The 14,099-nt window shown below is 46.4% G+C and overlaps 1 protein-coding gene across 2 annotated transcripts in view; it reads left to right on the top strand.

Annotated features, from left to right (window-relative positions):
- Window positions 1-14,099, top strand: part of POLI (DNA polymerase iota) — a 329,170-nt gene that overhangs the window by 155,483 nt on the left and 159,588 nt on the right. The window lies entirely within an intron of this gene.

The following is a 14,099-nucleotide window of genomic DNA, read 5'->3' on the forward strand; positions in this document are numbered from 1 at the left end:
TCTCGGGGTTTACCCTCCTTGTGTATTACAACAATCGTCGCCAGTCTCTGGTCCAACGGAAGGGACCCACCCCCCCGCGCCTCCACAAACATGGCGCGCAGGTGAGGGGCAACCCTATCCGAGAACAGCTTATACAAGTGAATCGGCAAACCATTAGGGCCTGAGGCCTTACCCGAGTTCAGCGCACGGATGGCACCCGCCACCTCATCGACCGTTATGTCTCCATCGAGGTCGTCCCTATCTACGTCAGACAGGCAGGGCAGATCGATGTCCCGCAGGAGGTCAAGCGAGTCCTCGGTCGGCCTATCCGAAACTGAGGCATAAACCATACGGAAATAATCCGAAAAACACTGTACTATCCCCTCAGGGTCAACAACTACCTCTCCCCCCCTCTCTCGTCAGTTCCGGCACCACTCTATTAACCCGTTCTTTTTTGTCCAGCCAAGCTAGGAGCTTCCCGGCCTTATCCCCAACATCATACAAGCGGCCCTGCTGTTCCCTACTGAGGGTCTTGGCGGCATTAGTCACCAGATCCTTATATTCGGCTTGCTTCAGGCTCAGCTCATGCAGTGAGGCCTCTGTAACCTCCTCCTCCAGGGCCACCTCTAAAGCCGCGATCTCCTCCTCAACCTGCATAACCTCGCCATCTCTCCGCCGCTTGGCCGCCACTACCAGGGAGAGGGTCTCTCCCCTCAGCACAGTCTTAAATGCTTCCCACAACGACACGGCCGAGTCAACAGACCCCTGGTTGTCCTTAAAAAAGTGATCAACTGTCTTCAACAGCGCACTGCGCATCTTGGGGTCCCGAAAGTACCAGGGGTTAATAGGAGCAACCCTGCCCCCTCCCTCGCGCCCGACATCCAGCCGGACCCACACTGGCGAATGATCCGATATGCCCCGCGCCATATGCCTGGCCTCAGATACCAATGAGGCATGCGCAACCAGGGTGAGCAGGTAATCAATCCTAGAGAGGCTACCATGCGTCCCGGAGTGGAAGGTGTATTGGCTCTGTGTGGGGTGCCGGAGCCTCCAGCAGTCTACCAGGCCGAGTGTGTCTAGGAAGTCTGGAAGCCACTTCTGAGCCCCCCCGGTGTCCCTGGGCGGGTACCTATCCAGCAGCCCAGAGCCGACAGCATTGAAATCACCCCCCACCACTAGCATACCCTCCGGGAGGTCCAACAAGGCCCTACCCAGATCTGTAAACGTGGAGGCCTGCAGGGCAGGAGGGACATAGACCGAAACCAAAACCAAAGTTCTTCCTTCCCACCTCCCCGCCACCGCCACCGCCACAAACCTCCCCCTATCATCAACAATGGTGGAGTTCACCTCAAACGGTAGTGAAGCTCTAACTAGGATGCCCACACCCCTGGATCCAGAGGAGAATCCCGAGTGAGCTATGAATTTGTAACCTTTCCTATTAAGAGCATGGCAAGAATTACCTATAAGGTGTGTCTCCTGCAGTAGGACGACATCCGGCAAAGACCGTTTCAAGAACTGCAAGACTATCCCCCGCTTAATGCGATCCCCCAAACCATTAACATTCCAGCTAAGAACGTTTAAACCCCTACCCCCCATCCCCACACCACAAGAGACCCACCCCACACCCGAAGAGCCACCATGGAAAAATCCTGACAATGATTACTGCGCCTTGCAAAAACAAACCTCCCAACAACAAACCCAAAATCCCAACTATCCCCCCCACCCTGCACCCCTGCTGCAGCTTACAAAGCCCCCCCAACTTGCAGTGTGCCTGTCGCCCTACCAAAACCCAAATCTACAAAACGTACCCTGAGGGAGGAAAGAGCTCCCATCGTCCTCCCGCAACCCTCCGTATTGTACTGCAATCAGTTCAAGTCATCATCCGGAACCAAATCAAGTCAGTCCGGCTCCAAAGGCATCAACCCTGCCCATCCCGGCCACTGTCCCCGTCTGTGGCGGCATCCTCACCAGTCCGTTGTCGGGGCAAAGCGTCCAGCCATTCACCGGCCATAGCAGGCGACTCAAAGAAGAAAGTTCGGTCTTCATACACCACCCGTAATCTGGCAGGGAAAAGCATGGCATACTTCAGGTCCCTCTCCCGAAGCCGTCTCTTCACCCCCAGGAAGCTCAGCCTTTGCTTTTGCACCAGCTGGGTGAAGTCAGGATAGAAACTCACCGACGCGTTCTGAAAAGGGACCGGGCCCGTCACCCGAGATGCTTGCAGGATAGCGTCCCGATCTCGGAAGTGAAAGAGCCTGGCGACAATCGGTCTCGGTGGAGCTCCCACCTTGGGCCTCCCACTTGGCACTCTGTGAGCTCGCTCAACTGCGAAGAACTTCCCAAGGCCCTTAGGCTTCAGATGGTTAAGCACCAAGTCCTCCACGAGAAGGTCCACAGAAACCTCGTCCGAGGACTCCGGGACCCCGATAATGCGCACGTTGTTGCGCCTGGCCCGGCTCTCAAAGTCCTCGAGCCGACGGGCGGAGAGGTCACTCTCGGCCCGCAGCTTACGAACCTCAGTCTGAAGTTCCGAGACATCGTCAGCGAGGCCCGTGGTCTTGAGATCAAGGGTTTTTACCCGTTCATTAGTTTTGCCCAAGTCCGCGCGGATCAGGTTAACGTCCACCAAGATGGTATCCACTTTGTGCGCCAGGGCATCAAACTGTCTCCCAATCGAGGCCTGCATCCCTTCGAGCGCGCCCATGACGTCCTGCAACGAGAGCTCCGAGGCCGGGGGTGAGGCAGTCTTCTGTCCATCCAGCGACTGGCTCGATCCACCGGGCGACCCCTTCTGCTGGGCATACCGATCCATGTTATTAGCTTGAGTATAGGCTCCCCGCCTGGTAGCCTTGGGTTTCAGACGATCCACCTCTGCTTTACCCGACATGTCTGGCTCCAAGCAGTCCGGTGCAAAAAGACGGCCCTCTCTCAGGTAGAGGGAGCAGGAGAAGTCAGATCTGCAATAGCCAGCCAGGGTAGGGCGCAGAGCGTCCAGAGGATAATAAAGCAGCCGAAAGCACTCCCGGGCCAAGGCAGACAAAGGGCGAGAAAGTGAAAGTGAAAGGACGGGATCCTCCGTCCGACAGTTCACACCTCGCCTGGCCGCTGTTGTTCAATTAGAGGTCGGGCATCCTGCCAACGCCAGCCCCTGGCATCCCTCGGAGACAGGCCTCAATCTTCCGCCGTGCACAACTCCGGTTCCCGGTGGGCGATCCGAACTCGGGCGGCATCAATCGCCTCCATAACGAATCATCTGCAAGATGCCGTGCATATAATACAAGATTGAAGACAGGATAGTCGACGGAGGGCGCGTGGGTCTCGGGAGCTCAAAGCTCACGCGGCCATCTTGGTCCGGCGCTAGGCTCCTCCCCCGAATTTCTTTTTTTTACTTTATTTTTTTTATAAATATATATGTAAACGATAAACGAAAAACTATTTGCAAAATTTATTTTTTTATTAACATATATATAAATGATAAACTAATAAACAAAATGTAACAAAAATAATAGAAAACAAGAAGGCGGAATACTCCTGTGGGGACCATGGATGTCGACGACAAAGCCTGGAAAAAAAAAAAAGCACAAAATAAGGACGTGTGTAATGGGCATATCAAAGGAGAGAGGCACGGAGAAACAGAGATGGGAGAAAAAAGCCAGAGAGAAAAAGAGAGGGAAAGAAAGCAAGGGAGTGAGAAAGGGAGAAGGAAGAGAAAGAGTTAGAGAGATAGAAGGAAAAGAAGGAAGAGAGAGAGAGAGAGACAGACACTGCCGCCTCTGCGCATCCATGAGCAAATAATTACGTGGTGCCACTGGAGTGTGCAGCAGTGGGCACTCCACGTGCCCGTCAAAACTCCGCGCATCCCAGATATGTCGCTGAGGCCTGAGTCATGAATGGCGTAGACAACATCAGCTTCTCTGCGGATCTCACAGATGTCGCTGAGTCCTGAGACATGAATGGCGGAGACCACATCATCTTCTCCACGTCTCGGCAGATCTTACATTTGTCACTGAGTCCTGAGTCATCAATGGCGGAGACCACATCAGCTTCTCCGCGGCCCGGCAGATCTCACACATGTCGCTGAGTCCTGAGTCATCGATGGTGGAGACCACATCAGCTTTTGGGGCCGCTAAGCCTGTGGAACTCAAGTGTGTGCACGTGGTCGTAGGCCCCTTGCTGGCCATATGAGGTTTGGGTGGTACTAACCCTGTGCATCTGAAGTCCGCGCTAAGGTGATGGTAGGCCCCTGATGGCTATACAGATCAGGGTGCGACTAACTTTCTGCGCAACTTTTCAAAGACTCTTTATGGTTGAGACACATGGAGCGTCCGCCATCTAGTCAGCACCGGCAATAAAGGATGTGACGTTGTCGATCTATTATATTTGCGTGGTCACATGGCCTGTGACGCATGTGCCGGATGGGTGTGGTGTGTGTGCAAACCTGCCCTGAGGGAGTTGCCGTGAGATATTGAGAGCTAGACCACTGACCTGTACACAGCGAGTACGCCTGCGACAGGTAGCAATGTGGGGCCAACGTCGGAACGTAATCGGCGTGGCGTACGACGGAACAGGGCAGGGATAGTTACAATAACGCAGACGGCTCGTATTACTGCGTCTGTGAGTCGAGCGGACGGGCCATAGCTGGCCCTCTGGGAGCCTGGGTGCGAACTGTTTATAACTCACACTACATAAGCATTGAAAAACCATTTTGTGATTCAGTCCGTCCGCTAGCACTTGTCCAAGGCATTTGTGAAAACATATCGGAGTTCTTTCTGTGATAGATACCCCTTTGACGCTGCCTCTCCCCACATCAGCAGGTAACGCACCCTCTTCCCACATTACCATCATACCCCCAACAACCTTCTTGGGCCCGGAAGTGTCCCTGTGCAGTTGGACAAAGAAGAATCTTAGTCATGTATAGATTTACATATAAAACATTTTATTTAAAGAAAAGAACAATAAATAAGACTGAAGGGAGTCTGGTGCTGTGGTCGCTGCCACGAAGTTGGGGTCACTGCCATTCAGGACTCAGGACACAGTTACACATGTGGGATCGGCTTGTGTTAAAAAGGGTTAGTGGGACTACGTGTCGCAGGCCTTGCATATCGAAATATGCGTCACTATTCGAAGAGAGTGTGGTGCTGTGCTCTGTGCCACGGACTTGGGGTCACTGCCATTCAGGACTCAGGACACAGTTCCACATGTGGGATCGGCTTGTTTTAAAGAGGGTTGGTGGTACCCGAAGTATTGAGACTGTATGAGCCTGTGATGATGCTTGGTGTGGACGGGCCGCACTGGGAGCAATGTGTCTTGGCTACTGGACTGTGTCATGTGGAATTACGACTGTATCTAAATTGTGAGGCCTGCTGATCGTAGTGTAGGCCAGAGGTAGCGGTGAGCAAGGGTCCACAGCCACGTGTATACGTTGGTGGCCTCACCGGCCTACGTAGTGCAGGTTCAGTGCCACCACTTGTTGCCAGCCTTCAATATGAAAATACTCCTCACTAATCGAAGGTAGTGTGGTGGTGTGGTCGCTGCCATGAAGTTTTGGGTCACTGCATATGGAAATATGTCTAACTGATCAAAGAGAGTTTGCTGCTGTGTTGGCTGCCATGGACTTAGGGTCACTGCCATTCAGGACTCAGGACACAGTTACACATGTGGGATCGTCTTGTGTTGGACAGTGTTAGTTGGCACCACATGTCCAAAATTCAAATTGTGAGGTCTGCTGCCCGCAGTGTAGACTGCTGAGTGTTCATTTGTACTTGAAAATAAATTTTGGTCATTGTACTAAAGCTATAACTGATATAAAAAAATGTTCAAGAAGAAAGGATACTAAAAGGATATTATGTAGATTTGAGGCCTGTAATAGTTACTTGCCTAGTGGACTCTGTAGTTAATGAATGAAGAAATAATTTTCATTGTGAGCCCTACTGAGTGCAGTGTAGGCATATGATGAAAAGATGAAATAAGTATAGAATACACTGACGAAGTATTTTATTTTCAGACATCAGTAATACAGGATCCTACACTTAGTGATCATAATCGTATCGTAATGGTAACTGAGGTATGGAAGTGTAGCAGACAACAGGTGACCAAAAGCCTGCGTAACATTGAGTCGCATAGGCGAAATGGAACACGGTTAAGATGGAAGGGGGAAACATCGGCAGTTGTCATGGGCATGATCGTATCTAAATCCTTGGTTGAAATTGAAGGCATTCTGAATATGGATAGTACATCTACTGTTGCCATGAATAACTTTACTATAACTAATAAAACTATTGAGGGTGTCTTCACCACCAGTAGGATTGCCAAGTCCCATCAGGAAAAGGGTTGGTTCGATCATACATGTACCTCTATCTCAACCCGACTGAAACAGGCCCTAGGAGTTAGGCCTAGGGATAAAACCTTGGTTGCTTACTTAAGATCTGAATATAAATTGGCATTGTTGAGAAGGAAGAAGGATTTACAACAAGAAGCGTGGGATAACCTATCGCAGGCAGCTGAAACTTCAGATAACTGCTTGTTCTGGTCCATGGTTAATTCTCCTTTTCTCAGGGACGATAAAGTACCACACCTTGTAGCTAATGTTGGTAGTGAGGCCTGGATTTCTCATTTTACGGCCATATTTCAAGGAACAGGCCCTATTGATGTCGTACCAAGAATTTGGCCCATAGTCCCTCGAGACATTACTCTGTCAGAAGTTGAGAACAGTATTAAGTCTAGTAAGGGGGGGAAGGCGCAGGGTCCATCGATGTTTATAAGACAATACCACTGATGTGGGGACCCATACTCACTCTGGCACTGAATGCTGCCGTAACAACCCTGATTCCACCTACATGGGGAGATTCGATCATTGTCCCTATTTATAAGAAAGGGGACAAGGCGGTAGCTAGTAATTATCGTCCGATCAGTCTGCTTGACTCCTTAGTAAAAATTATGAGCAGAGTATTGTTATTTAGGCTGGAAGAGTGGGCGGAAGCAAATGAGATCCTGGCAAGCTCGCAATATGGGTTTAGAAAGGGACGTGGAACACTAGATCAATGCCTTAACTTAGACTTAATTATCTTGAAAGTATACCAGGGCCAAGCAAGTCACAATATATATTTGCTTTGCCGATCTAAGCAGTGCATTTGATCTAGTGGACCATTCCATCTTATGGCCAGTCCTGTTGGAACTTGGCGCACCAGAGGCTATCATTTTTTTCTTAGCAAGATTATATGATAGAATGCAAACATGTGTGCGTTTCGGGGTAGGAGGGGAGTGTACCCCAAATTTTGACGTAAAACATGGGATAAGACAGTGCTGTGGCCTAGCCCCTTTTCTGTTTACTCTTTTTATTAATGCGGTCGATTCGGTCCTGAAAACAGTTAAAGCAGATGCTCCCCAGATTGGTGGAACAGGCGTCCCAGTTCTGCTTTATGCGGACGATGCTGTGCTCCTGTCCCGGACCCCGATAGGTCTGCAGCGACTAATGGACCAGTTCTCAGACTTTATCAGTAAACGGAGGCTAGTCATTAATAAGAGTAAAACCCACACTATGGTTTGTGGTACTAGAGGAAAAAGAAATCATGCCTTTTTTATCGATGGGGTGAAAGTTCAGGATGTGGATAAATTCTGTTATCTGGGTGTTATCTTTTCTCATGATGGTAGTTGGTCCCATGATTTAATGAATGTTAGGTCCAAAATTAAGAAAAGTGCCTTTGGTATTTTTAAATTTGCCACTAAGATCGGCGACAGAAGAATCAGTGACATGATCCAAATATATAATGCCAGAAGTGTTTCCATCGCATTATATGGGGCTGGGTTGTGGGGCCATACTAATGTTGACTCCTTGCAAAGGGAAGAAAACTGTTTTGTCAAAAAATTGCTTTGTGCCCCCACCTCAGCCTCCACTGATTTAATCCATAGAGAAGTTGGGGTTGCCCACTTAAGTGACCTGATTTTGTTAAGGCCACTAATGGTATGGCGTGCAATCTGGACAAAGGAGGAGAGAGTTTTTAATCAATCTGTCATTGAGGACTGCCTTAAACTGGACTATTTTTTTAATATACCATGGCTCAATTATATTGTGGATAGCTTTGATACTATATTTGGACTCGATATTGTGGCAGATTCTGGTTCTGCTGGCAATCTTTCAAAGTTAGATATGAAAAATATTTTCATGACATATCGAGCCCAAAAACGTGCAGTTTTAAGTGGACGCCTCACTTCAGTTATTCTGTACAACAAATATATGTATAATGATGGCTTCCAACTGTATTTGAGCCTGGTAACTAAACCAGCTCATAGGTTTGTTCTGACTAGACTCAGACTTGGGCTGGCCCACGGGTTGGTGGCATTTCCACAACTAAAGAAACAGCCAGTTGGACCGTGCCCATGTGATGGTCACTCGAAACAGAGCACCCTTCACTTTATGCTAATTTACACTCTTTTCTTGAACATGAGGATTGTTTATCTAAAACCAATTTTTAAAAAATATGCTATTTCCAATGTGGAGGATGCTATGAAATTGATTTATGAATTGAATTCTCCGGACAAATGTTTCTTTATTGCCACGTTTTTATGTAAGTCTATTCAGCTTAGGAAAAGCATGATTTTTTAATCTTTTATGTGTTTTTTTTGTACTGCATTTTGCTTGTGTCCTTTTATGGTCATTGTTTCTTTGAATGTACCGAATAAAGCTTCATGAAATGAAGTATAGTATACATTGACGAAGCGTTGTATTTTCTGAGTACAATCTTGTTAGAAATTAACATTTAAAATTGGAATTGCGAGCTGTACTGCCTGTAGTGTAGACTGCTATTCCATGTTAGTTTGCATTTGAAGATTAATTTGGTCATTGTAGTAAAGCTATAACTGATATAAAAAAATTAACTTTTGAAGCGAGTATACTAAAAGGATAATATGTAGGGTGTAAGACTGTGATAGTTAGTTGCCTACTGGAGTCTGTAGTTGCATTTGGAAATACCCCTCACTGATCAAAGGGAGTGTGGTGCTGTGGTCGCTGCCATAGACTTGGGGTGACTGCTATTCAGGACTCAGGACACAGTTACACAAGTGGGATCGGCTTGTGTTAAAGAGGGTTAGTGGGACTACGTGTTGCTGGCCTCGCATATCGAAATATGCCTCACTGATCGAAGGGAGTGTGGTGCTGTGGTCACTGCCACGGACTTGGGGTGACTGCCATTCAGGACACAGGACACAGTTCCACATGTGGGATTGTTCGGCTTGTGTTGAACAGAGTTATTGGCACCACGTGTCGCCGCCGTTGCATATGGAAATATGCCTCACTGATCGAAGGGAGTCTGGTGCTGTGGTTGTCTCACGGAGTTAGGGTCACTACCATTCAGGACTTAGGACACAGTTCTACATGTGGGATCGGCTTGTGTTGAAGACGGTTAGTGGCACCATATGTCGCCAGTCTTCCACAGTGTAGGCCAGAGGTAGCGGTGAGCAAGGGCCCACAGCCACGTGCATACGTTGGTGGCCCCACCGGCCTGCGTAGTGCAGGTTCAGTGGCACCACGTGTCGCCGGCCTTCCATATGGAAATACCCCTCACTGATCGAAGGGTGTCTGGTGCTGTGGTCGCTGCAATTCAGGACTCAGGACACACTTACACATGTGGTATCGGCTTGTGTTGAACAGGGTTAGTTGGCACCACTTGTCGTCGGTCTTCCACAGTGTAGGCCGGAGGCAGCAGTCAGCAGAGGCCCACAGGCAGGTTACGTTGACTTGAGCTGCACAGATTGGGAGCATGTGGGCTTCTTAACCCATTATAGTGTCTTACACAATTTGCGTCGCTACTAATCTTGAATTGTGAACCATGTAACCCCAGTGTAGGGTGGAGGCAGCGGTCAGGATGGGCGCACAGCTACGTGGCGATGATTTATGGTGCAGTGAGTTAGTAGCAACTGAAGCACACAGCGTGTGCGCACCGTGCGATGATGCATGGTCTGGGCGGGCCGCACTGGAAGCAAAGTGTCTTGCGAACTGGACTGCGACATCTGCAATCACCACTGCATCTGAATTGTGAGCGCTGCTGTACGCAGTGTAGATCGAAGGCAGTAGTCGGTACAGACATAAGTCTGCGGTGCTGTGCCGCTTAGTTCACAGGGGGCCTTTGTCAAGGAGGCCCGCGGTTATGGGGTGCCAGGGTGAGGGCTGCCGCTGTGACAGACTTGTTGGTCTTCCCTCAAGTGAACCATGTCTAGGGCCTGGCCTATGTCTTCATACTGCTACGCTGGAGTGGCGTACATTGGAGCAGCCCACTCCGCTTCCAGGGGGGGACAACACAGCTACATGATCGAGATCTTCCCCACTGCCTGAGGTAACATAGTTGCGTCCACTGTGCACTACACTACAAGTATCAACAGTATATCTCCACATGGAGAGGTTTGTGATTTGCATAGTGAGGTCTGTGCAGCACATCAGTGTTACACTTGGCATTGTGTGCTTTATTGTTGAAGGGTGACTTGCCTCCTTCATATATAGTTGGTTGCCACATCTCCCAACATTCAGCTATTGTGTGGCTGAGGGGCATCGTGTTTTGGGAAGGTCCGTTGTCCTGTTTTGCGCTGCCTTGGTGGTAATAGGGGAGGTGGTGCGGGGGGGAGGTTCTGGTGGTGGTGGCGCTGGGTGTTGTGGTCTTGTTGCCTGTCGGACCTGCATGATCAGTAGCTCTAACACGTGTTGGTCTTTAGATGTGGCTGTGAGTTGGGTCCAATTCGCGGAGTAGATAGTCGACCTCCTTACATCAGTTAACGGTTGATGTTAATTTGTTACTGCTAACTCGGCTTATCGCCTGCTTTTTGGATCGCATTGCAGATTTGGGTGGTTGTTGAAAATATGGGGAAGTGGTGTTCTTGTGTTTTTTTTTTGCACGGAAACGAATACTTTGCATTTCATTAGCGTTAGTTGTGGCTCTCGTTTGTGGCGATTTTGTTGGCGTAAGGTATCGATGGAAAGAGTGGTGAGATTTGCAGTTTTCACCAAGTTTAGAATGGGTTGATAATGAAAAAACACAGAAAAAAAAATAGGTTTAATGAATATTATAATTAAAAATTAGCATTTAAAAAACCTTTAGAAATTCACAGAAAAAACCATAGGTTTCAGGCACGTTATAGTTCGAACTCAGCATTTAAAAAACCTTAGAAATTCACTGAAAAAAACATAGGTTTCAGGCACGTTATAGTTAGAAATTAGCATTTAAAAAACCTTTGAAATTCACTGAAAAAAACATAGGTTTCAGGGATGTTCTAGTTAGTTGGACATTTCACTCATAGAAGACCATAGAAATTCCCCTGTTATAGTTAGTTGAGCTAACCATAACTCGCGCCCCGCAATGCACTGCTGATGACGTCACATATTACATCATTCATGACATGGTCAGTGACATCACTGATGACATCATCCAAGTCAAAATCTGATGCACCTTATCAGACCCTAATATAACACTTGATACACCTACTCTAAAATACAGACTATAATATTCGAAACCATGAACACACCAATACCAGTTAGTACATATCCACTCACCAATTCCTAGGTCTACACACACATCCATTCATTCACCCATACAGTCACTCATGCATACAGTCAGCCATCAACACAGCATTATTATATCCAGTCGCATATCTATACAGACACTCACACACCGCCTCTCATTCAGTTATTCACACCCCTAGTCAGTAATGGAAATAATCAATCACACTTTCATCTACTCACCTGTATAGTTATACACATACCACGTCACTTATTTAAACATATACTAACACATACTTACACTCTAATACAATAACTAATACAAGCACACACTGATCCATACAGGCACTCCCACAATCACTCACTCTCACATATAGTCATTTATACAGTCCAACACTCATATATACTGCCTTTCACATATGGAGTTACTCACACATGTACCACTGAGGCAACCATTTACTCACCAAGACACTCATACACACACTCACCAAGCCATACAGCCCTTCACAGATACAGACTTGAACACATATACTCAGTGAATTATCCACTCACACATCTATGCACAGAGTCACCCCCCCACCCACCTACACACCAACTGACAACCTAAACTGTGTGAATGTCTGTATCAGTCGCTAACCCATGAATTAAGCAAGACACAATTAATCACTCACTTATACAGTCAGTCACACACCTACTTAATCATCCATCTTGACCCTTATACACCCATTCATTCTTCAATACAGCTTGGCATATATATATAAAACATATTTACATTTTATAGAAACACACATTGACTGGATGATGTCATCAGTGATGTCATCAGTGGAGTCATCACTGATGTCACTGACCATGTCATGAATGATGTAATATGTGACGTCATCAGCAGTGCATTGCGGGGGCGCGAGTTATAGTTATCTCAACTAACTATAACAGGTGAATTTCTATGGTTTTCTATGAGTGAAATGTCCAACTAACTATAACATCCCTGAAACCTATGGTTTTTTCAGTGAATTTCAAAGGTTTTCTAAATGCTAATTTCTAACTATAACGTGCCTGAAACCTATGGTTTTTTCAGTGAATACATATATATACATACACATTATCTACTGGCGGTCGCCAGTAGATAGTTATAGTTAGGACCGTGTTTCCATAGAAAATCTCAAAATTCTATTTTGAATAACTTTGGCGCCGGTTGACTTATCTTCGTGAAATTTTCAAAACTAATGGGGCGCTCCGCTCAGCTCCTACCCTGAAAGTCTCGGGGTGATTCGTCAAGCGGGGGCTGAGAAAAAAGGGGGGTCCCAAAACACGTTTTCCCCATGCATTTTCCCATAGGACCTTTAGTCGAAGGTACAGCCCGAACGGCTGAACAGAATTACTTGAAATTTGGCAAAGAGGTAGTCCTCAGGTCAGGCATGTACCTTTTGCATATATGGTGTCAATCTGTTCAGTAGTTCCTGAGAAAATTGCAGTTAAAAGTACATAAATATCTATATGCGCGCATGGTGCTCGCACGGTGCGCGCACCAAATGTCCGCGAGCGCAATTCTGATTGGTGGTTAGATGTCAGTCAACATACGAATCGGTTGAAATCAGGAAGTGTCGGACGCCATTTTGTGTGTGACAGAGAAAAATAAAGGTGGAGAACGTGAAAAGGGGGCAGGGTAGAGAGTTCCTGACCCCCTAGGCTTTGTCAGGGCGTCCCTGAAGGACCCCGAAGGGTAAAAAAACCATTTTTTTTTAAATCGCGGGGTTGCGCGCGCGGTGCGCGCATGGTGAAAAACCCTTAAAAAAAACAAAAACATTTTAAACTGTTTATAAGTTTATAGAAGATATTAACTATGCTGTTCAACTTTATCCAAATTAAAAAAAAAAGAGCTGAGCCATTCCATATTACAGGATACAGTCAATCTATAACTATATACATAGGTAGTTTATTGTAAAATAAATATATAAAAAATATATTAATACATACATAAATTAGCATTTAAAAAACCTTACAAATTCACTAAAAAAACCATAGGTTTCACACACGTTATAGTTAGAAATTAGCATTTAAAAACCTTGCAAATTCACTTAAAAAACCATAGGTTTCACACACGTTATAGTTAGGAATTAGCATTTAAAAAACCTTGCAAATTCACTGAAAAAACCATAGGTTTCACACATGTTATAGTTAGCTGGACATTTCTCTCGTAAAAAAACATTGAAATTCCCCTGTTATAGTTAGTTCAGCTAAATATAACTCGCGCGACCGCAATCCACTGCTGATGACGTCACATATTACATCACTGATGACATCATCCAGTTAATATGTGTCTTTCTGAAAAATAAATATTTTTTATATATGTATATCTAAAGGTTAATAGAAGAATAAATGGGTAAATAAGTGTCTAAATGCATGTTTTCTTTTGTAAAATTAATTGTATAACTGACTTATTAACAGTATCTTAGTGAATACAGTGATGTAATATGTGACGTCATCAGCAGTGGATTGCGGTCACGCAAGTTATATTTAGCTGAACTAACTATAACGGGGGAATTTCAATGGTTTTTTACGAGTGAAATGTCCAGCTAACTATAACGTGTGTGAAACCTATGGTTTTTTCAGTGATTTATATATATATATATATATATAT

Source organism: Triturus cristatus, chromosome 2_1 (genome assembly GCF_964204655.1).
Source record: "Triturus cristatus chromosome 2_1, aTriCri1.1, whole genome shotgun sequence".
Taxonomy (NCBI): Eukaryota; Metazoa; Chordata; class Amphibia; order Caudata; family Salamandridae; genus Triturus; species Triturus cristatus.